At 42.9% G+C, this 21,340-nt stretch overlaps 1 protein-coding gene across 34 annotated transcripts in view; it reads right to left on the minus strand.

Annotated features, from left to right (window-relative positions):
* The window catches only part of FOXP1 (forkhead box P1), a 562,577-nt gene that overhangs the window by 369,185 nt on the left and 172,052 nt on the right, over nucleotides 1-21,340 (minus strand). For 2 of the 34 annotated variants that reach the window (XM_075938622.1, XM_075938619.1), the window contains exon 1: nucleotides 4,889-5,662. The exons of 31 other annotated variants lie outside the window; for them this stretch is intronic. The gene's annotated coding sequence lies outside the window, so the exon portion shown is untranslated. Of the gene's footprint in view, nucleotides 1-4,888; nucleotides 5,664-21,340 lie in introns of those variants that run through there. One more of the 34 variants, XM_075938623.1, reaches the window with a different exon arrangement.

The following is a 21,340-nucleotide window of genomic DNA, read 5'->3' on the forward strand; positions in this document are numbered from 1 at the left end:
CAATATCATTTTTAAACGCCTCACAGATATCCTCACATCTCAAATTGCTAAGTGATGGTCCCCCTCTTGCTCCTTCTTCTGAATCTCCGCTATAAAGTCCAATCAGCTTTCAACATAAAAAGGATTACAACTCCTATCTCCCTCAGCAGTGCTGTTACTATGAAAAAAGCAGGTGTGACTCCCCAAGTACACATATGGACAACTATTACAAGACGAAATATGCACTCAATGATAGTCAAGGTAGAACAGTAGGTGAATATGCTAACGGTGTGATAGAACATTTGGAGGCCTAACATGAAACCTGGTTTGCATCACAAGTGAAAAGAGTTTAATGCTCTCAATATAGCTTCACACCAGGCATGTCCAAAGTCCGGCCCGGGGGCCAATTGCGGCCCGTTTTCCGGTTTAATATGGCCCCACAGGTAATTTGGCAATATCTATCTTTTATGGCCCCCAACAAATCCATATGTATTGAGATGAATACATTGTAAAATCTCAGTTAATGTCAGTTGGTCTAAATCAGTTATAAATATATTTGGACACAACATGCATACTTGGTGTTATGTTCCTGTTCATATTTTTTGAACTTAAAAGTTGACAGACAACCTTTATTACCAATAATATGTAATGTACTTTACAATGTTCCTGACATATATTTCAGCTTCCTGGATTTTTTTTCATCTGGCCTTCAGATAGGAAAGGCAGAGTGATTTAACACCTGTTTAGATTTGTCATCCATGTGACGAAATGAAAAGTATGCCGTTTGCAATAAACTTTGCATAAAATAGTTAATTTGCATTTAATTTTAATGGTTCAAAGAATGTCAGGCAAAATGGTCGGCCCTCACGCATGTTCACTTCATCAAATCTGGCCCTCTTTGAAAAAAGTTTGGACACCCCTGCTTTACACTGACCATGCCAAAAATTTCACCAACCTTTGGGCAAGTGTGAGTTGTCCCAGAATATATTATACCTGGCTACCAGTGTTTTCTGTCTCACTCTTTTGCAAACACTGAAACCCAGCCATCTCACAAAACTAATTCTACTGAAATATACATAATAGACTCACAAAAAATGAGGAAGCATTTTACACCTGAGAGCATCAATTCTTGAGATATCATACTCATCACCCATCATTATATGTTATAGGCTCAATAACCACAAGTCCATGATCACAACAAAGGAGAATATACCGGTTTCCATTCATTTTAAAATCCCTTGATCATTCTCTAGAGGACGTTTCTGCCTCTGTCATTGAGAAAGTTAATATAGCTAGAGACACAGAATAAGATTCATCAGTTAGATTCATCAACAGGCTATACTGAAATCAAAGAAATGAAACTGAAAATAAAATGTACCAATTTAACCATTATTTTAAAGACAATAGTACCTTTAATACACCACTTTAATTCTACCTCCAGCTGTATTTATAAATATATATCTAGGACGCATTATACATAGGAATAAAAATAACCATAAGAAATGAGAAAATGGAATGTCATCTTGCTTTTTAATACCTTTCTTCTTCACCTTTCTATTCAGCTCTATTCTGTTACCAATAAGTATGCAGTAATCTCATGCTGTTTCCAGTACCTGCCTTCATCATGGGTTATTGAAATACAAAAATTACATAATCCAATTTTTCAATGCTTTGCTCATATTTAAAAATTACCTGCAGTCAGCATCAAAAACTGATGGCTCTGTTTAGCAAGAATTCACACTGGGGAACATTTTTTCCCTTCATGTTTATGACAAAGTTTTGGTGTGTGATGACTGTTAAGTGTAGGAAGGCTCTAAACTCCTATTGCTTTTTTTGTTCATTTGAACTATAACACTCCCTTTTATCATCTTCATAAATGTAATTACTTTTACTGCAGGATCTGGCTCAAATAGCATACACTTTCTTCAGGCACAGAAGAGTTTTAAAAGGCTCAATATTAATATTATTATGGCCTTTACTGAACTTAAGGAGTGGCATTCAGTTTATTATACTGGAAGGTAACTGTTGACACATACGCGTTTCTAAGGGGTCCTTGGAAAGAAGTGGCAGCAGTTACAACAAATTAACAGCATACAATAAAAATGCCATAAACATGCAGCATACATAATAAATCCAATCAAGTCTACAAGCCTCGCAGATAAAAATGAATAATGAGCACTGTCTCTGAAAATAAAAAATAAGTTTCTCAAACACTGCAGTTCATCACGGCAACATACTTTTGCCTCTAAATCTAAAAATACAAATTAAGTGATTTTTATATGAACAGCATTGTGCATAATGTATTTACTTTCTCATTTCCCTTTTCCACCCCACCTCCAGCTTGTGAAAATAGGGAAACTATTACAGCAAAGCTTCTTTTGTGATGATTTTTTTAAGAGTTCTGTAATGTATTCTTGGTGTTTAGACAGATGTTAACGGAGTCGTGTTTAGCAAAACAAAACTAGTATCCCTGAACTGACCGAACAAAAATACCACAGAACTTATGGTAACTGTTGCTCAATAATTTATTGGCTGACTGCATTAATTTCCTGAATCTGATCTGTTTCTAATTCTAACAACTGAGGTTGGGATCTGAAGTTAATAACCAAAAAAGATGCATTCTGAAGTTTGAGAAATGTAGATAGAACTGCAGAAAATAAGGTTATGCAAAAAGGAAGCAAATGGAGTTCTAGACATCATCCTTCAGCTTGTCAAATTGCAGTGTGAAATCACTTTTTGCTGTACCTGGTTAGCGACTCCAGAAGGAACTGTTCGAGTCGGAAGGGTAACCAAGAAAAGAAAGATTTAATGATCAAAAATGTAAATTTAAAAATAAAGCCATCAAATCACATTCCCAACTAGATTAACCAGGAGGGAAGGTTGGGAGGAGAGACAAAGGACTTCCTTAAACATCTTTCTGTAGGATAGGTGTAAAGCCATATGGGTAAATGGTAGTAATTATAACAGAGAATAATTCAGAATAACTATTTAGGTAACAAGGATTTTCTTGAAATCCTCACAACAGAAAATCCATTTTTGATCATTCTTTTTGCAATAACTTGCATAACTTCAATAATTACAGATTTTTAATTTTTATACATCCAAAAGAGCATGAAGGGAAAACCATAAATTATATACTAACTCCAGCTGTTAAATGTTGGCATTTTGTCTTTAAAAAAAGTTCAAAATCTGTTTCCTTAAACCAAGGAAATGTGGAAAAAGGCCATCCTGCCAGTGGAAACATTCAACAGCAGAAAGCTCATGCTGCGGTTTCTTGCCGAGGCAGCAAACTTCTCTAAAAGGGAAGTTACTGCCAACTCAAATACTGTTTGCTTTCACACCCAAGAACAAACTGTGTGCATGCTGAAGGCTTCCTGAGGGCTCAGTGCAGCTGGAGCATGCTGAATAAAGGTAACTAATGTCAAAGCTACTGTAAACTTGTTCTCGTTTTTCTATCAGTAAGCTATCATCAGTGCAAACAAGATTATTCTGCCACTCCTCCTAAAAAGGGAACAAACCTGTATCTACTGTAATTTAAACTATGTGTGCATGTGAGTGTTTGTAAAAGTGTAAGACAAGTCAGAAACCCAAAGGGGCTTGTCTGTAAAAGTGTTCTAGTTTAGTTAGGAGGATAAGTCAGGCTCAGATTCACAACCATAGTAAATGATGAATTTCCATCTCTCTACACAATATGCAACAGGGTTACTCTACCAAAGCAGGAAATGCGAAGGGAGGGTTTCACTGAGACTTTACAAATTAAAGCCAGAAAGTACTGCCAAAGCAAACATAATTACAGGGAGGGTTCAGCTCTGAGGAAGATCCACAGGGAGATCAGTGTCCCGATCAGTGACCGTCACATTCACTACAAGCGAGACTGCACAAGATTAGTGAGCACTTGCTCACACAAGCAGTCTGACTGAGATCAACAGGAGTTACTCATGTGAGCAAGTGCTCACTACGATGAGTCAGAGTTGCACAATCTAACCTCGTGCATACTAGAGAAAGCAGCACAGAGCAGAAAGCAATGTATCATGTTTAAAAACTGGAACATGAAATAGTATTGCTATGCTAAAACTATTCCTTAAATTAAAAGCCAAACTATTGCATTGACTGAATTTTTTTTTTGGACATGCTTTAAAAGCCGTATTGAAAAATAAGGGCTACAGTGACAGCATAAGATAATAGTAATTACATCTACCAATCCACTTTGAAATCAATAGTTATGTTATTTTGAAACACATATGAAATGCAATGTAGGAAACGATACAAGATCCAGACATCTAAGGAAAATGAAATGTTATCAAATCCTGCCTTTCCTTTCCTAGCCAGCTGGCACGCCCAGAATCAAACAGAGTTAATCATTTTAAGGAAGAATCCTTTTCAAAGTAGAAAGTCACACTGTTTATTCCAGAACTCCTACTCAATACTATTTTTTTCTGTGTGCTAGTGCCTAGCACAACACACTAAAATGGCATAAGGCATAAATGTATCTTTATGAAAGAAACCATGAGCCCTTTGCAAATGAAGGATTCTAAACACTATCCAACTGTCGTGACACAATTTTAACTCAAATAAGACTCTACAAAGTTAACCATACTATGACCGTAGTACTTTAACACACACACACACACACACACACACACACACACACACGAGAATGCACGCACAGTCTTACAATGTTGATAGCCAGCTGTCTTCCCACAGTTTTTAAATTTAAGCAAAAAGTTATGGTTTACAAATCAGATTAAAGCAGGTCAAACTATACATTAGAAATACCATTATTTCCAAATGAGAAAAAGAATTATTTGCCTCCTGTTTCCTGAAGACGACTGTCATATAATAAAGGTGCTTTCGCCCTGTTTTTGTGATGATTGATGTTGTGTCATTTCTTTCTTTCATCACTCCCTACCTTGTCTGGTCGCTGGTGGAAAACCAGGAAGCCACAGATACACATTTCAGTCTTTCACTTTTTCAGGCCACAATTCTCCAATGCCAGGTTGCTGCCAATGTCCTTGCAACCAATGGTAAACAGGCCACAAGGTTCAAGTTAACTGCAGAGTGTTACTACACTGAACATCTGGTCATGAATGAACGGATTGCCCACTAACTCTCAGCATTGGGCAGCTGATGAAAAATTCAACATTTTCCTTGTTGGCACAGTTGTTTTGGAGAATTCTCTAGAGCTTCCTGAATTATATTAAGAAAATTTCACTGCAGCAATCTATATCTGTGAGAACAGCTGGTGCTGAAAGGGATCTGCTGCTCTCTGTGTGCTGGGGGACTTCGTGTTGGATCATGCTACTTTTACTACATTTGTCCTTGAAAACTTAGCACTACCTCTGAGGTCCTAATAAAATAAAGTGGCAGGAATGTTACCTTACAGTTGCCCAAGAACACTGGACAAAAGAGTATTAACACAAAGAATTATGCAGCTAATGGTCAATTATAGAATGAAACAGGCCACACACTAGATATTAAAGCTTGCTTAGAAAAGTTCAGATAAATTAGAATAGTCCCTAAGTTTGGTACCATTCTGTTCCCTCTGCCAATATTTTCTCCACTGAAGCTCAGAAATCTGCCCTGATATATTCAAGATCCAATGGTTGGAATCTTTCTCTATTACATTATAAAGGTAGGATTTAAAATTTTGCAAAATCCCTTGTTAAACTTCACTGTACTATAACACAAACCAGAATCAATCTTACATTATATGATAAATTCAGCTAATCACTGAACATGAAATCAACAACACTCATAAGAAAAACACTATGCCTTTCAAAATTTAAAATGTTTTCAATAAAATAACTTCTTGATAGTGTGGTAGTATAATGATATAGCTTGTATATTTTTTATTTTTCTTTTTTTAAGGAAGTGGTAAACTTAAGGCATGCTAAATTTAGGCTATTATCTATGCAGCATAAATTTCACTTCTGTGTATAAATGCTAACTTGCATATTTCTCCATGGTAACTAAACTATGATTAAAACAACAGTGAAACCAGCTTTTAAAGCCACCTGTTTAACTAGGAACAACCTAATTTACAAAAATACTTAAACTTCAGAAATTTCACGGGACTCTACATAACGCTTTTCCCAGTAGAAAGCTCACTTTGCCATGATCATATAATTGTAACATACTTGGCTTTCGTTAAGAAAAAAAAAAGAATGATTACCAACCAGTGTCATTTTTTTCATGCATTGTTCAGCATAACACAAGTGGTATTTAAGATTATAAAGAATAAGACTCTAATCACCCTTTCCGAAAAGCAAGTTATTTTGCTCCTTTGAAGGGATTAATTTACCTAGAAAGGATCTTCATGTTTTACAAAAGGAAGAAATGAAAGAAATGAGAAAATCCCCAAACTGAAATTCCGATTAGATATGGTATGACACCTTCAAAACTCTTTTTTTTTCCTGATGAGATATCCTTGTAGTATATTAATAAAGAAATTGACAGTTTTATGGGTCAAATTAAGGAAAGTATTATAATATAGCCAAGAATAGTAAAACTATAGGTACGAGCAATACTTAATTATAAAGCATAAAAATAGATTTGAATATGAATCATTTTTAACCATAGAATTAAGTATTTAAATACTGAAAACTCCATGAAGTAGAAATGTAATCATAATAGGTCAGGTTTGGTGTGAAATACATGACTCATATTCATGACACATATCCAAAAATGCCTTATATTAAAATTTTTATTATAATAAAAAACTGATCACCATCCATTTTGTCTAGGGGTTTCACATGATGTAATGTCTAAAGCCAAGTCTCTAGATTTTAATAACAACAACTGCACTAGTCTCACAGTAACGAGTCGTAAAATGTTCAGAGTCTATTTCATTTACATTTGCCCATCCAATGTCATATACGAAGGAACAAAGGATGCTAATTAGATAACAATGGTATTAACAATGTCTACAAAAATGGATGTTCAAACCAATTCTTGCTATTAACAGCCCTTTCAGGATAGCAGAATAGAAATCTAAAGTCATATTTAATATAGTTAAAGCATTTGCTTCTAGAAGGCACTCGAAGCAGACCTTGATGCCACACAGACTTGTGTGTGTACTTAACTTTACACACTAGAAGTAAGCCCACTGAGTTTGAGGGCTGCTCATATATCAAATTAAGCACATGTATGAGTCCTTGAAGAATGGGGCCTAAATTCAAAGAGTTCTTCCACAGAAACTTTATCTGATTTCACAACATAGACCTACTTTCATCCCCAGATTTGAACATTTCCTTGCGATTTATTACTTTGTGACTTATTTCAATGGCTAAACTCAGCTGAGTAGTCTTTTTCAGTGTTCTCATGATGAGTAGAGGGGTTAACATTGTTATTTAAACATTTTAGATCTCTACCTAACCCCCAATCAAATTTATAATTGTTTAATTATAACTGAAATAAAACTATTTTTTCCGCATCATCAATTTGTTTACTCTGTGTGTTTGTCGGCACTTTGGGTATGTCTAGACTACATCCCTCTGTCACCAACTAATCCTGTAAACCTCGTTGCACGAGGCATAAGGGATAGGTCGGAAAAGGCTTTCCTTGCCAACCGATCCCCATCTAGACTGCCGCTTTTTGCCAGCAAATTGCCGCATCGGCAAAAAGCAGTGGCCATTTTTATTCTAATGAAGGGATATTTAAATCCCTGCTTCATTAGCAATTTCGGTATGTCTAGTTTACATCCCTCTGGTGACAGAGGGATGTAGTCTAGACCTACCCTTTGTCGCATAGTGAGTTTCACCATTTCCCCTGTATTGTCATTTTCTTTTTTTTAGTTTGTACAACAATCCGGACAAAAGGAAACATCTTTTAAAAATTGGAAAATGTGATTGTAAAACCACTGACACTGGCAGAAAGACAACTGGTTAAATGAAGCATCTGAAACTATCTCCATATTGCCTTTTTTAAATGTCTAAATCTCGAACAGATTACTTTCCTTTATGGAACAATGTACCCATCCTCCCACCTCTAGGACCACAGAGAATTATTTGACAGCAGAACCAGTATAGTTCCATGAGGCAAGAAGCTGAATTCCAGAAGGGTCAATTCAACTTTAATGCCAGGCACCTCCGCTCTGCTGGTGTACCATGAATGACAGCAATGCAGTGGGGGTGGAGAGGTCAGGGCATACCAAAAGGATCCAGTGTTATACAGATTCTCCCATGCCTGCCTCTAGGAGAAAGGATGTTCATGTAGGGCTACAGAGGCTGAAAAACCATTAGTAGTTTTTCTTTCTCTGTCCTCCCCATGCACCCAAACCAGCTACTTAGGATAAATGGTTCAGTGGCTCCATTAATGTAACATTACATTTTTCATCCAAGGATCCATGGGCCATGTCATGCTCCTTCTGAGCTCAATGGGAGTCTTATGCCAATGATGGACTTTATGTTCTGTTCCCAGATCTTTTGCCATGGGTATATGAACACGCAGCAAATCACTCACTCCTAAAGTTGATCTAGCCAGTTAGACCAATTAAGCTTTGTTTTGCATTACAGACACGCAATTGCATTACGTCTATAGCACGTAAATTATATAAAATTACAAGAAAAGTTGATTAGCCTCGCTGCCGTTACTAAAGTTAACAATGAACGCAAACGAGACACTATCAGTTCAATACTGCTACGGAACTGCAGAAAGCAGGTTACCAAAATCACTCAAACACACATTAAATTGAGAAATAAATAAGCAGTCATGTGATCATGATGATTTTCCCAAAAGGTTTGGAGCCTTGGGGCACAGGGGAAAATCGTAGCCAAACTACCAGAATTCCTGGGGCCTATCAAACAGGGCTAGAAATCACAGATGATTTTTGGAACTGCCCACTTCTGATCAGGACAGTTATAACAAGAAAAGCAGCCTCTTACCTGGTACAATACTTTCCTACCTTCTTTTATGATGCCAGGTGGCCGGGGGGGGGGGGGGAGGGAAGGGGGAAGGGAAGGGAGGAGGCAGTGTTGAAGTGCCACAATATTTCCATAAAATTAAACAAGCAAGAATAGCAGAAATAAAAAAAAAAAACAATATTTTAAAAATTAACTGGAATATCTGACTGCCAGAAAGAGGAAGTGGAAAGTTCACATTGTTCTCTCTGAACCTGCTCCTCCATCTCCGGAAGTGACGGACATCTATTCCACTAAAATTACTACTTCGGAGGTATTATAATTACCAGTTCCCTTTCTCCTTTATATTTTACCAGGTTTACCCGGACGTGCTCAGATCCTTAACTCCATTCATTTTTGGTTTTTGGAAAATAAAATGAAAATGTACATGCTTCATGCCAATCATTGCTCTGGGGTGTGGCTGAGAATGAAGGGGGGGCTCAGTAGGAGGAGAGGAGACAACCCCAGCCCCTTCTCTTACCACAGCAGCTTGGGGCCAAGGTGAGAAGTACTTCTCCATTGTCAGTGCAGCTCCAGCTGGCACAGCCCAGGGAGGGGTGGGTACATTTCCTTCAGCTCGGGTAGGTCCGAATTTGTCTGCCTGCTTCACTCCCCAGCCAGAGCCAGAGCCAGAGCCAGAGCCAGAGCCAGAGCCAGAAAGGCAGCAAACGGTGCACTTTTCCCCTCGCTGCCTGATGAATGGGAATGGCCAGCAAGGTTCGCATATGATTCAGGGATGTAAGGGAGTAGTCGACTACCCGATAAGGCTAGGCTTATCGGGTTGCTGAGTCAACTACTCGCATTCCCCCACTTGCTGCCTTTGTATCAAAGGCAGACGGGGGGCGAGGGCTGGGGAGAGAAACAGGAGCTAGTGCTGGGTGGAGCTGGCATAAAAGCTGGTTCCCCCCAGCACTGTCTCTGCGGTGCCCCCTGCCCTCCCTCGCCAGTGGGGAAAGGGGGGGGGGGTGATGCTTCAAAGCCCCCCTGCCCGTGGAGTGTCCTAACTTTCTGCAGGGACTCCCCCATGGACAGGGGCTACTGCCAGCTGGGCAGGCAGCCCAGCTCAGTCCTGGCGAGTGCAGGACCAAACAGCAAGAGGAGCCAGGCAGCCTGCCCCCAGCTCCTGCGGCGTTTTTAATTGCAGAGCTGCAGCAGGTTTGGTCCCAGACCCAGCGCAAGTGGGGCCTGAGCCGGGCTGCTTGCCTGCCCGGTTCCTACTATGTTTTAAATGCACAGCCACAGTGGGGGTAGATTTTGGACCTGGAGTGAGCCAGGACTGAGCACCTTCCCCTATCCACTAATCGTTTAGTCGATACAAATTCTACTGACTACTCAATTAGCTAAATACCTGCTTAACATCCCCAGTATGAACTAGGGAGGGGGGGCAGCTTCATCTCTACCCTCTCCTTAAAAGGCACCAGGGCAGAAGACTCAGGGTTGGGGCAATCCCAAACAGTCTTCTGCCTGGTGATTCTGTCCCTTTTCCGTATAGTGTGATGAGAAGCAATCCCATTCCAGACACACCCTGATTTCCTGGCACAACCAAACACTGGTCTTGCTTTAAGTTATGCTAAGAGGAAGCGATCTTCCGAATTTGGTGGTTGTGGCTCCTACCGTTTAGGAGGACTTCTTGAACAGAGAGACAGACAAACTTTCTCAAACATATAGTAGAGAAGAGCACAATGGATAGCAGCAGCAGCAGGAGGAAGAGGAGAAAACTGATACAAAGAAGGTGACGCCCATCCAGCTGGATCTTCCATATCTACTATTTGAATGCCCCTCTGCTTAGAGATGAATACTGGCAACTAGCCATTAGAGATGTTTAGCGGGTATTTAACTAATTGTGTAGTCGATAGAATTTTATTGACTGCATGATTAGATGACAGGGGAAGACGCCGTGTCCCGGCTCGTGACAGGTCCAGGAGCTATTCCGGCTGCAGCTTTGCAGTTTCAATGTAGGAAGAGCTGGATGTGCAAGCAGCCCCAGCTTCTACTACACTTAAACTGCAGAACTTCAGCGGGAGTAGGTCCTGGACCCTGCGCAAGCTGGGACCGAGCCGGGCTTGCTCAGTTCCAGCACGCCGGGTCCAGCAGCCCCTGTCTGCAGGGGTCCCAGCAGGGACCTGGGACCCCCTGTGGACAGGGGCTGCTTCGTGGCAGCCTCAGTTACCCCTCCCCACTGTTGCCTCTGTTAGAGGCAGCGGGGGGAGGGGGAGCACAAGTGGCACTATGGAGACAGTGCTGGGGAGAACCGGTTTTTAAGTTGGCTCCTGCTTCCTCCTCCCCTTGCTGCCTCTGATGTAGAGACAGCAAAGGGGAGGGAGGAATGCAAGTAGTCAAGTTGACTACCCAGTAAGCTTAGGCTTATTGGTTATAGTTGAATACTTGCTTACATCTCTACCGGCAACTTGTTATTCTCTGCTAATGTGCTCTAACAGCCCCCTTCATGCACCTCACTAGCTTCTGGAAGGTTCAGGTTACATTGCCTTGCAAGAGTTTTGTCCACTTGAGATTGCCCTCCAGGTGAATGGCACCAACATTTATTTGAGATTCAGAAAAAAGTGGGTTACATTTTATTCTGTTTTAATCTTTTTTTTCAAGCCTCCTATACCTTCCTGGTTTTAGCCTATACCAAGAGTGGTGCAAACACCAAAACCAGAAACTACTGGGAAGTTTGCCAATAAGACACTTTTGTGAAACTTTAACTTTAAATTTCCACACTAGAGAACTCCAGTTAAGCTGTGGGCAAGTATTTAAATGCTAGATACTTATCTTTCCATTCCCACCATCTGCCTCCTTATTCCACCTGCTTTGTCTTGCAATACAGGAAAAGTATCACAGAATCAACATAATTTTTCAGTCACATCATCTTGACTTTCATTCATTTGGTAGTGAGGAAGAACAAATGGAAGAATAAACTTAGCTTTGTCCATCTCGCATCATCATTTGTTATTACAGTAAAACTCCATTAGTCCAGCATCCAATGCTCCGGGACTCCTGATGGTCCGGCACCATCAGGAACCCGGAAGTGCTGGGGCAGCCGGACAGGCTTCCCCCATTCAGCTGCTGCTAAAATTGACCAGCAACTGAATCAGGGAAGCCGGGAGCAGAGCAGCTGGGGTGCTGCCGGGTTGGTCTCGTAGCGCTGCCCCTCGGGGCTGCGGGACCAATCCGGCAGCACCCCAGCTGCTCTTGGGGACACCTGGGGCAGAGCAGCTGGAGTGCTGCCGGGTTGGTCCCGCAGCGCCAAGGGGCAGCGCTACGGGACCAACCCGGCAGCACCGCAGCTGCTTTGCCCCAGGCGTCGGTATTCAGCCGCTGCTGAAACTGACCAGCAGCATCAGTTTCACCAGCAGGCTGAATCCTGACACCTGGGGCAGAGCAGTTGGGGTGCTGCCGGGTTGGTCTCGTAGCGCCGCCCCTCGGCACTGCGGGCAGGACCCCAGCTGCTCTGCCCCAGGGGTCCCCAAGTCAGCCGCTACTGAAACAGATCAGCGGCTGATTCCAGGAAGCCCTGGGCAGAGCAGCTGGGGTCCTGCCGGATTGGTCCCGCAGCGCCTTCCTTTGGCGCTGCGGGACCAACCCCGCAGCACTCCAGCTGCTCTGCCCCAGGCGTCCCGAAGAGCAGTTGGGGTGCTGCCGGGTTGGTCCTGTAGCGCTGCCCCTCGGGGATGCGAGACCAACCCGGCAGCACCCCAGCTGCTCTGTCCCAGGCGTCCCCAAGAGCAGCTGGAGTGCTGCTGGGTTGGTGCCGTAGCGCCACCCCTCGGCGCTGCGGGACCAACCCAGCAGCACCCCAGCTGCTCTATTGCAGGCATCCCGGATTCAGCTGCTGCTGAAACTGACCAGCAGCAGCTGAATCAGGGACTCCTGGGGCAGAGCCGGACTATTGTAAGGGGGGGGGCTATGAGGGGTCTGGGGTGGCATCCCCTCCCACCCCACTCCAGACCCCTCATAGCCCCCCCTTCTGATAGTCTGGCATATTTGATAATCCAGCACCCCCTGGGTCCTAAAGGTGCCGGATTATCGGAAGTTTACTGTATTGGTATTATGTGCAGTAGCAGTCAAAAAAGCAAATAGAATGTTAGGAGTCATTAAAAAAGGGATAGAGAATAAAACAGAAAATATCGTATTGCTTGTAAAACCATGGTACGCCCACATCTTGAATACTGCGTACAGAGATGGTTGCCTCATCTCAAAAAAAAGATATAATGGCATTGGAAAAGGTTCAGAAAAGGGCAACAAAAATTATTAGGGGCTTGGAACACGTCCCATATAAAGAGAGATTAAAAAGACTTGGACTTTTCAGCTTAGAAAAGAGGAGACTAAGGGGAGATATGATAGAGGTCTATAAAATCATGACTGGTATAGAAAAAGTGAATAAGGAAAATTATATACTTATTCCCACAATATAAAAACTAAGGGTCACCAAATGAAATTAAATAGGTAACAGGTTTAAAACAAACAAAAGGAAGTTTTTCTTCACTCAGTGCAAAGTCAACCTGTGGAACTCCTTGCCAGAGGATGTGGTGAAGGCTAGAACTTTAACAGGGTTTAAAAAAGAGCTAGATAGATTCATGGGGGTTAAGTCCATCAATGGCTATTAGCCAGTATAGGCAGGAATGGTGTCCCTAGCCTCTGTTTCTCTGGAGGTGGGTGACAGGGGAGGGATCATCTGAGGATTACACCTGTTGTGATCCCTCCCTCTTGGGCATCTGGTATTGGCCACTGTCTCCAAACAGGGTACCAAGCTAGATGGACCTTTGGTCTGACCTAGTATGTCCTTTCTAGTGTTCTTATCTATTATGTTATAAAGGTACTCAATGCTTTTCGTAGTAAATACAATTATAAGGCTCATTCCCAAAATATACAACAATCTAGCACAGACAAAAAAAAACCACCACCACCACATGGAAACACTCCTAAGCTAGCACTAGGAAGTACTTCCTTAGGGAGGGATGAGTCAGAAAGAAGGACAGGAATTTGGAAGCTGCAGGTGTTGCTGGTAGACTAGTGGTAAAACGGTGTTCCTACAACAGTGGACTGCACAAAAGCAATATAAGCCAAAAGAGAAAGAGCAACACAAAGCTCTGGCAAAGTCTATTTGCAGACCCTTCCAGAATCCATTAAAAAGGCTCACCCAAAAGTTCAATAAACACTTCCCCTCCCCCCACCTAAAATACAACTAAACTGCTCAATGCACTGGCAAGATGGGATAGCCATAGAACTAATCATTCGTTTGCTAGGTCTCTTTCAGAGGCCCAACATGCTATCTCCACAGAGCTAACCCAGGTAACTAATATGAAATCCTCATTCATTTTGTGTACATGCCTCTCCTCCAAGGGACCTGTTCTGAGGGTATACTTATATGGTTAATCTCTCCACACAGATATGCATGGCAAGTCAGTTCCTCTATTGGACTTTAGTGGAACTATGCTGATTTACACTTCCCTATAGAATCAACAATGCTGATGAATACCTTGTCACATTTGCTTTCGATAATCTTCGCATTGCCACACTAACCTCTCTTTAATATAAATTTCAATTTTGGAACTTGATATACTCTTGAGCAGATTTGCCAGAACGTACAGCCCTGAAAGCATCTGCCCTGCTTCTGCATCATCATCTCCTTTAAACATCTACTTTACTGGCATAAGCTATTCTGAACTTTCTGACGCTGTTTAAATTCAAACATAAATTTGTACACAACAATAAAACATGCAGCTAATTTGTCATGCTTCTATGAGCAACTGTGTCACTCACACCAAGAACCATTGACTGTGGTGTTCAGAGCTTTCGTTCCTATTTCACATCACTCAATTGAGCCTTCTGTAGAAAAGCTTTTAACAACCACATCTGGTCTTTAATAAATCACTGCACTTTGTCTTCCTGCCAAAACTCCTCCTTTATCTAACTTACATCTTCATGATGAGATAGGAAATCACACATTATGGTGGTGACAAACAATTGTAATTATGTCATTAGTAGCCATTTAGTCTACAAAGGTTCCCAAAAAGGAAATATAATGCACAATAAGAAATATAGGATAATACATTGATCACAGTTCCAATCTGCTTTTTACTTCACAAGTGTAAAAAGCTGGCATAATTCATGGGCACAGCAGGCAGTAATAGTATACCACTTTATGAACTATGCAGCTATTTTATTCCCCTATCTACTTAAAAATAAAAAAGCTTTTAATAGCTTGATTTAGACATAAAAGTTATTTATGATGCTTCGCTGATTATAATATTTATTTTTTAAAAACTTTTCATGGAAATGATTCTTTCTGAAATATGAATACAATATGCACTGTGTTATCAAATGCGTCGCTAAAGAACATTTGTACTACCAAAGGAAAAAAAGTGAAGAAGAAACTTTGATATAAGCAAAATTTTAGGATATGAAGTTTTCTGCATCCTCTATGGCTCGGAAACGTAGCATACCACAAATCAAAAATGCTGTCCTCTGATTTTTTTTTAGGAGCTGTTTAGAAGAGTGGATTCTTAGTATGTCAGTAAGAAGAAAAGTGTTCCCTATTAAAAATAAGCATTATTAATGGAATAGCCATACTCATGAAGAGAACCAAAGCATAGTCATCTGAAGAACTTTAAGAAATTGGTAGTCCATCAGCCTGGAGCCTTCAGTTGCGTATATATTCTAGTAATGAGTATTAGTTATTTAGGTTTCAGACCAGTTTATATGAATTTTTTAAAACATATAGGATTGCCAACTTTCAATTCATTTGTTTAAGACAAAAAGTCAGTAGGTCAATGAAAAGCTTAACACTTGTTTCCAATAGAGAGTGAAATCCTTGTCCAGCTGAAGCTAATGGGAGTCTTCCCATTGATTTTATTAAGACAAGGATTTCCCCTCATGATGTTTTATCTTGCAGCTATCCCACTGAATTAATAAGCTAAAAATCAATGTTTTTAACCCATGGGCATCCTCCCACAACAGTCAATTCTTAAAAGTAACTGTAATATATTAACCATAAGAGCAAGATTCATTTTCTCTTCTATTACTAAGTGAAATTTTATTGGAAAAGGTAATCAAAAGAATTTTAACCTATTCACAATAACCTTTAAGCTGCTAATGAAATGCATGAGGTTGGGCACCATAGCTCCAGTTGTCAGCTTGGAAAGCTTATATTCAAGTTCTGGATCTTGCACTGCACCGGTGTATTCTCCACCCCCTCATTCCACCAAAGGAAAACCATCTCTCAAGATATCCAAACACCCACACACGCTTTCATTTCTGGTTTTTTAGAGTCTCCATCATTTCCTGCTAACCACCGCAGTAATACTTCATCTATGTAGTCACAATCATGGAGTATAAGGCCAAAAAGAACCATCAAATCAATCCATCTAACCTCCTGTGGATCACAGGCCATCCAACCACCAAGCACCACTAAATTCAACAAGTGAAATTAGACCAAAGTATTACAGCCCACAGGAGACTAGATTATTCTGTGCCAGAGAGAGAGAACAGGAGGGACAAAGGTGCACCAGTGACTGAGGGCCATGTAATGGCAGGGAAATGCTTAAATCGGGGGTGGGCAATAATTTCGGACGGGGGTTGGGGGGGGAAGCACATCAAGATTTTGGAAAATGGTCAAGGGCCACACTCTTCCATACACAACAAGAAGTCCTGTGGCACCTTATAGACTAACAGATGTATTGGAGTATAAGCGTTCATGGGTAAAGACCCACTTCTTCAGATGCATGTGACCAAGTGGGTCTTTACCCATGAATGCTTATGCTCCAATAAATCTGTTAGTCTGTAAGGTGCCACAGGACTTCTGGTTGTTTACGCAGATTCGGATTAACACGGCTACCCCTCGGACACTCTTCCATTATATTGATGGAGGAGGTGCGGGGTCAGGGATGGAGACTGGGTGCAGAAGGGAGCTTGGGGTAAGGGATTGGGGTGCAGGAGGGAGAGTGGGGTCTGGGAGGGAGTTTGTGTGAAGGAGGTAGTTGTGACGTAGGGCAGGAGACTGGGATGCAGTGTTTTGGAATGTGACTTAAGACAGGTTCTGACCTAGAAGAGGGGACAGGGTGGAGGAGTTTGGGTTGTAAGCTTCGGTAGGAGGGGACTGTGATCTGGGGCAAGCGATTGGGATGCCAGATTTGGGAGGGGATAGGGGTGAAATAGGTGTGCAGAGGGTTTGGGTATCTTGAGCGAGGAGGCAGGGGGTTGGGAAAAGGAGGGGCTGCGGTGCCAGAGGCAGGCTCTGTCCAGGAGACTTACCAGCCAGTAGCCCAACCAGCCTGCCTGCCTGCCAAGCTAAATGCTTGAAGAGCTTAAAAAGTTTCTCAGCCAGCCAGCAAGCCTACCCCATACCTGCACAGCCATGTGCTTGTGTGAATAATTGAGCTGGAGGGGAGGGGGGCATGGTGCTTCGTGGGCTGCCTGTTATTCAGACCAGAAACCCGCCAATGGTATTGTGATAAGGGCAGGGGCAGCACCTGAAGCCTCCCTCTCTCCCCTCCGGGCTCACAGTTTTTAGGGAAACAGCCCCGCAGCCACTTTTCTGAGCGGTATACAAGGTTGTGGGGCAAGCAGGAGACCCTGACTGAAGTTCACTGTTGCATCTGCAGCCCGGATACGGTGGCTTGACAGACCCGATCCGGCCCACAGGCCGTATTTTGCCCAGGCCCGGCTTAAGTGCAAAATTCCCGGCTAATCCGTGTGCGCGAGAGAATGCTTGATACACCTCCTCCCCTTAATGGGTGAGGCTTGCCAGTTGAAGTTAACCAGTGGGGGCTGGAGCAGCTCCCTGTCTGCTGCAGGCAGCGGGCTGTTCCAGCCCCATAGCAGGCGTGGACACCCCACAAACAGGGGCTGTTTCGGCCAGAACCCCGGAGCAGCCCCTGCGTGCAGAGTACCCTGGTATCCCTGCCAGAGGAGCCTCCGTTCAAGAAGATCCAGGCCCGTTACAGGCAGGGGCTGCTCCAGCCTCGCCAGACCATCCCTGCCTGTGGCAAGGGGTATGTGTGCTCCAGCCAAGTGGCGGGTATGGGGGAGGAGGAGAGGCCCTCCAGCCAAGTTGGAGTGACCCTCCCCATCACTCGTCCTCCCCTTTAATCTGTTAACTGGTTAAAAATATATCTAACCAATTAAACGGGATTTTACATCTCTAGTCCCAAAAAACTACTCCTCTGTGTCCCATCTCCAGCCATGACATTCTCTGATGTGTCCGAGAAAGCAGTCTAAAAAAAAAAAATAGATTGCAGAATGGGGCAATTCCCTGCTGATCCCTCTGAGTGCCCAATTGAAGCCCTGAAGCTCGTGAGGACATAAAACATACTGGAAGTGAACTGTAGGGATGCTGAGCCCTGCCCCCTAACCATCACAACCAACTCAGTCATACCACCAAATTCATACATTTGTCCAGCCCTCTCAAATTGTTTTCCTTCAGCTTCCATTGGGAGGGTATTCCAGAAACTCCCTTTCTAGTTTTCAGCCAGAAAATATTAATGGGTGATTTATACCCATTCATTCTCAGGCCAACATTATCCTTTAGCTTAAATCTCTCTCCTTGCTGTAGTTAGAGGGAGCAATCATCTCCCCTTTCAGCCTTCTCTTTGCTGGCTAAAACAAGCCCAGCTCACTCAGTTTCCTCTCATAAGATGGGCTTCCATTCCTCTGATCAGCCTAGTAGCTCTTCTCTGCACCTGTTCCTGTCTGAAACTCATCAAGGGGAACCAGAATTGTACCCCAGTATTCCACCCGAGCTCTTGCCAGCATCTTGGTTAATCACATTAAATGCTTCTCTACCTCTACAGGAAATGCCTCGCGTGTTACATCCTTTGAAACACAATTGCCTTTTTCACAGCTGCATCACACTGGTGGCTCAGCCATCCTGTAATCAACTCATACACCCAGGTGTCTCTCTTCCTCTTTCACTTCCAACTGATGAGCCCCCAGCTTGCAGCCAAATTTTTTTTTATTACTGACATATAACTGCATGACCCTGCACTTTACTTTGTACTACTGAATTTCATCCCATTTCTGTCATTCCAGTCTTCAAAGTCAGACCAATCTTCCTGTATAACAGTCTGGTCTTCCCCTATATTGATGACGCTGCCCAACTTTGCATCATCAGATGCCTTCATTAGACATTCCTACTTTTTAAGACATCATTAATCAAAATATTGAGTAAGACTGGTCCAAGATTGGCTCCACAAGTAACTACACTCCAGTCTGATAACGCTTCGCTTTCTCTCCTTTAGTAGCTCCTTATCCACCTTACAACTCTTGAACTGATCCCCACCTTCCTAATTAAACTAATAATATCCCATATGGCATCATGTCAAATGCTTTATTGTCCATACGATAATATTAGATCTACCGCACGGGTGCTACAAAAAAAAATCAGCTATTTTCTCAAAAAAGAAAATTCAGGTTAGTTTGGCATAATCTGCCTTTGGTAAACCCCTTGAGGCATTACATACCATTTACCTCCTTGAATTTAAATTATTATTTCCTTCATAATTTGTGGAAAAACGCTGCATACTACTGAGGTGAAACTGCTAGTTCTGAAATTGCTTGGATCACTCCCCCCGACCTTCTTAAACTTTTGCATGACATTAGCTATTCTCCAGGACACGATCCTACCCACAATTAGATTTATTACAAATTCTTGCTAACAGACTGGTGATGTTTTTCAACATTCTAGGAAGGAAATTATCTGGCCCTCCTGATTGGAGTCCATCAAGCACTTTATGTTTTTCTTCCACCTCAGTCGTAGTCATTTCCATTTTTATGAACTTGCTTCCATCAGCCATCCAGCCTTCATGACCATGCTCTTCCATCTCATCTGTATATTGATTTTCAAAAAGAGTGTCTTTACAGCTATTCATTTTGTAAGCCACTACCATTGCCATTCCATCTCACCGTTTTGAGAGTGCTTTCAGTAGCCAAAACCCCACCAAACAGCAACCAAACACTCAGTTGGCCAACAGGACAAGACAACATCTTAAAATAATTTCTGCCAAATCACATCTCTTCTTACAACAGGGTTTAATATATAGGAAAGAGGCCACAACTCACGCAGCATCTAGCGCCAGACTGTCTATCCCAGGAGTGGGCAATACTTTTAATGGGGGAGGCCACTTCAAGACTTTGGCAAGTGGTCAAGGGCCATATTTCTACTAAGGGGGTTTGGGGTCTGGGACAGAGGTTGAAGGCAGAAGGGAGGTTGGGGCAGGAGACTGGGATGCAAGAGGAGGTGTGGAGACTGAGAGGGAGTTTGGGTGAAGGAGGAAGTTGTGATCTGGGGCAGAGGCTTGGGGTGCAGAGTCCAGGAGGGAGTATGGGTGCAGGAGAGGATTCTGGCCTGAGGGAGGGGCTCTAGTAAGGGGGTGCACAGTCTGGGAGGGAGTTGTGACCTGGGTGAAGGAGGTGCAAAGGGTTTGGATGATGACTTGGGGCAGGGGAATGGGGCACAGGGAGGGGTTATGGATGTTAGATTCTGGCCTGGGGAAGAGGTGTAGGAGAGGATGTAGCGCCTGGGAGGGAGTTGTGACCTAGGGGAAAGGTGTACAGAGAGTTTGGGTGGTAGCCTGGGGCAGATAGTTGGGGGGGAGGGGGCTCTGGCTGGGAGGCGCTTACCTAGGCGGCTCCCAGTCAGCAGCCCTGCAGGAACCTGAAGGCTGCACTCACAAGCTGCTCCACGTGGCTCAGGCAAGGTGAAGGAGTGGGGAGTGAGAGGAGGCTTCATTGGCTGCCACTGCCACCAGCAAAATATCTCAGTTGCTATTGGTTGGAAACTGACCAGTGAGAGCTGAGAGATTTTGCTGAGGGGCGGGACAAAGCACAAAGACTCCCTCCTCTCTCCCAGAATAGAGCAGCCAAATTTCAAGTGGCTGCCGCTGAGCTTAATGGTCTCAGTGAGGCAGCTGTGGGCCAGATCCAATGTCTTGGCATGCTGGATCCAGCCCGCTGGCAGCCTCTTGCCCACCCCTGGTCTATCCCGTTTAATGGCTGAATTAAATAATTACTCAAGGCAGTCTCCACTGAAAACTTACATCAGTATAGTTATATCTTCCAGGAGAGTGAAAAAAATCCACATCCCTGCGCGAGCTATGCTGAGCTAACCAACAAGGATGCAACAATTCTTCTGTCAACCCGGCTCCCGACTTTTGGGGAGATGGAATAATTAGTGACAGGAGAACCTCTCCCTTTCCTGCTGTGTCTTCCCTGAAAGATGGGAGCGCCGCTGTGTGCAAGTGCAGACACACTCTGACACAGACACAGCCTAAGCTGGTGCCGTCTAGGTTTCTAGAGTAGATCTATTTTCCAAACTGAAGAAATGACAGAGCCGGTCCCCAAGTTGCGAACGGTCGACTTACGACTGTTCGCAGTTACGACCAAAAGTGTCGTAAATGGCGGACCCCGAGTTACGAACACGATCCGCGCTTACGAACAGTGCGGTCGCTTGTAACTCAATGGGGTCT

This window comes from Pelodiscus sinensis, chromosome 11 (assembly GCF_049634645.1).
Source record: "Pelodiscus sinensis isolate JC-2024 chromosome 11, ASM4963464v1, whole genome shotgun sequence".
Taxonomy (NCBI): Eukaryota; Metazoa; Chordata; order Testudines; family Trionychidae; genus Pelodiscus; species Pelodiscus sinensis.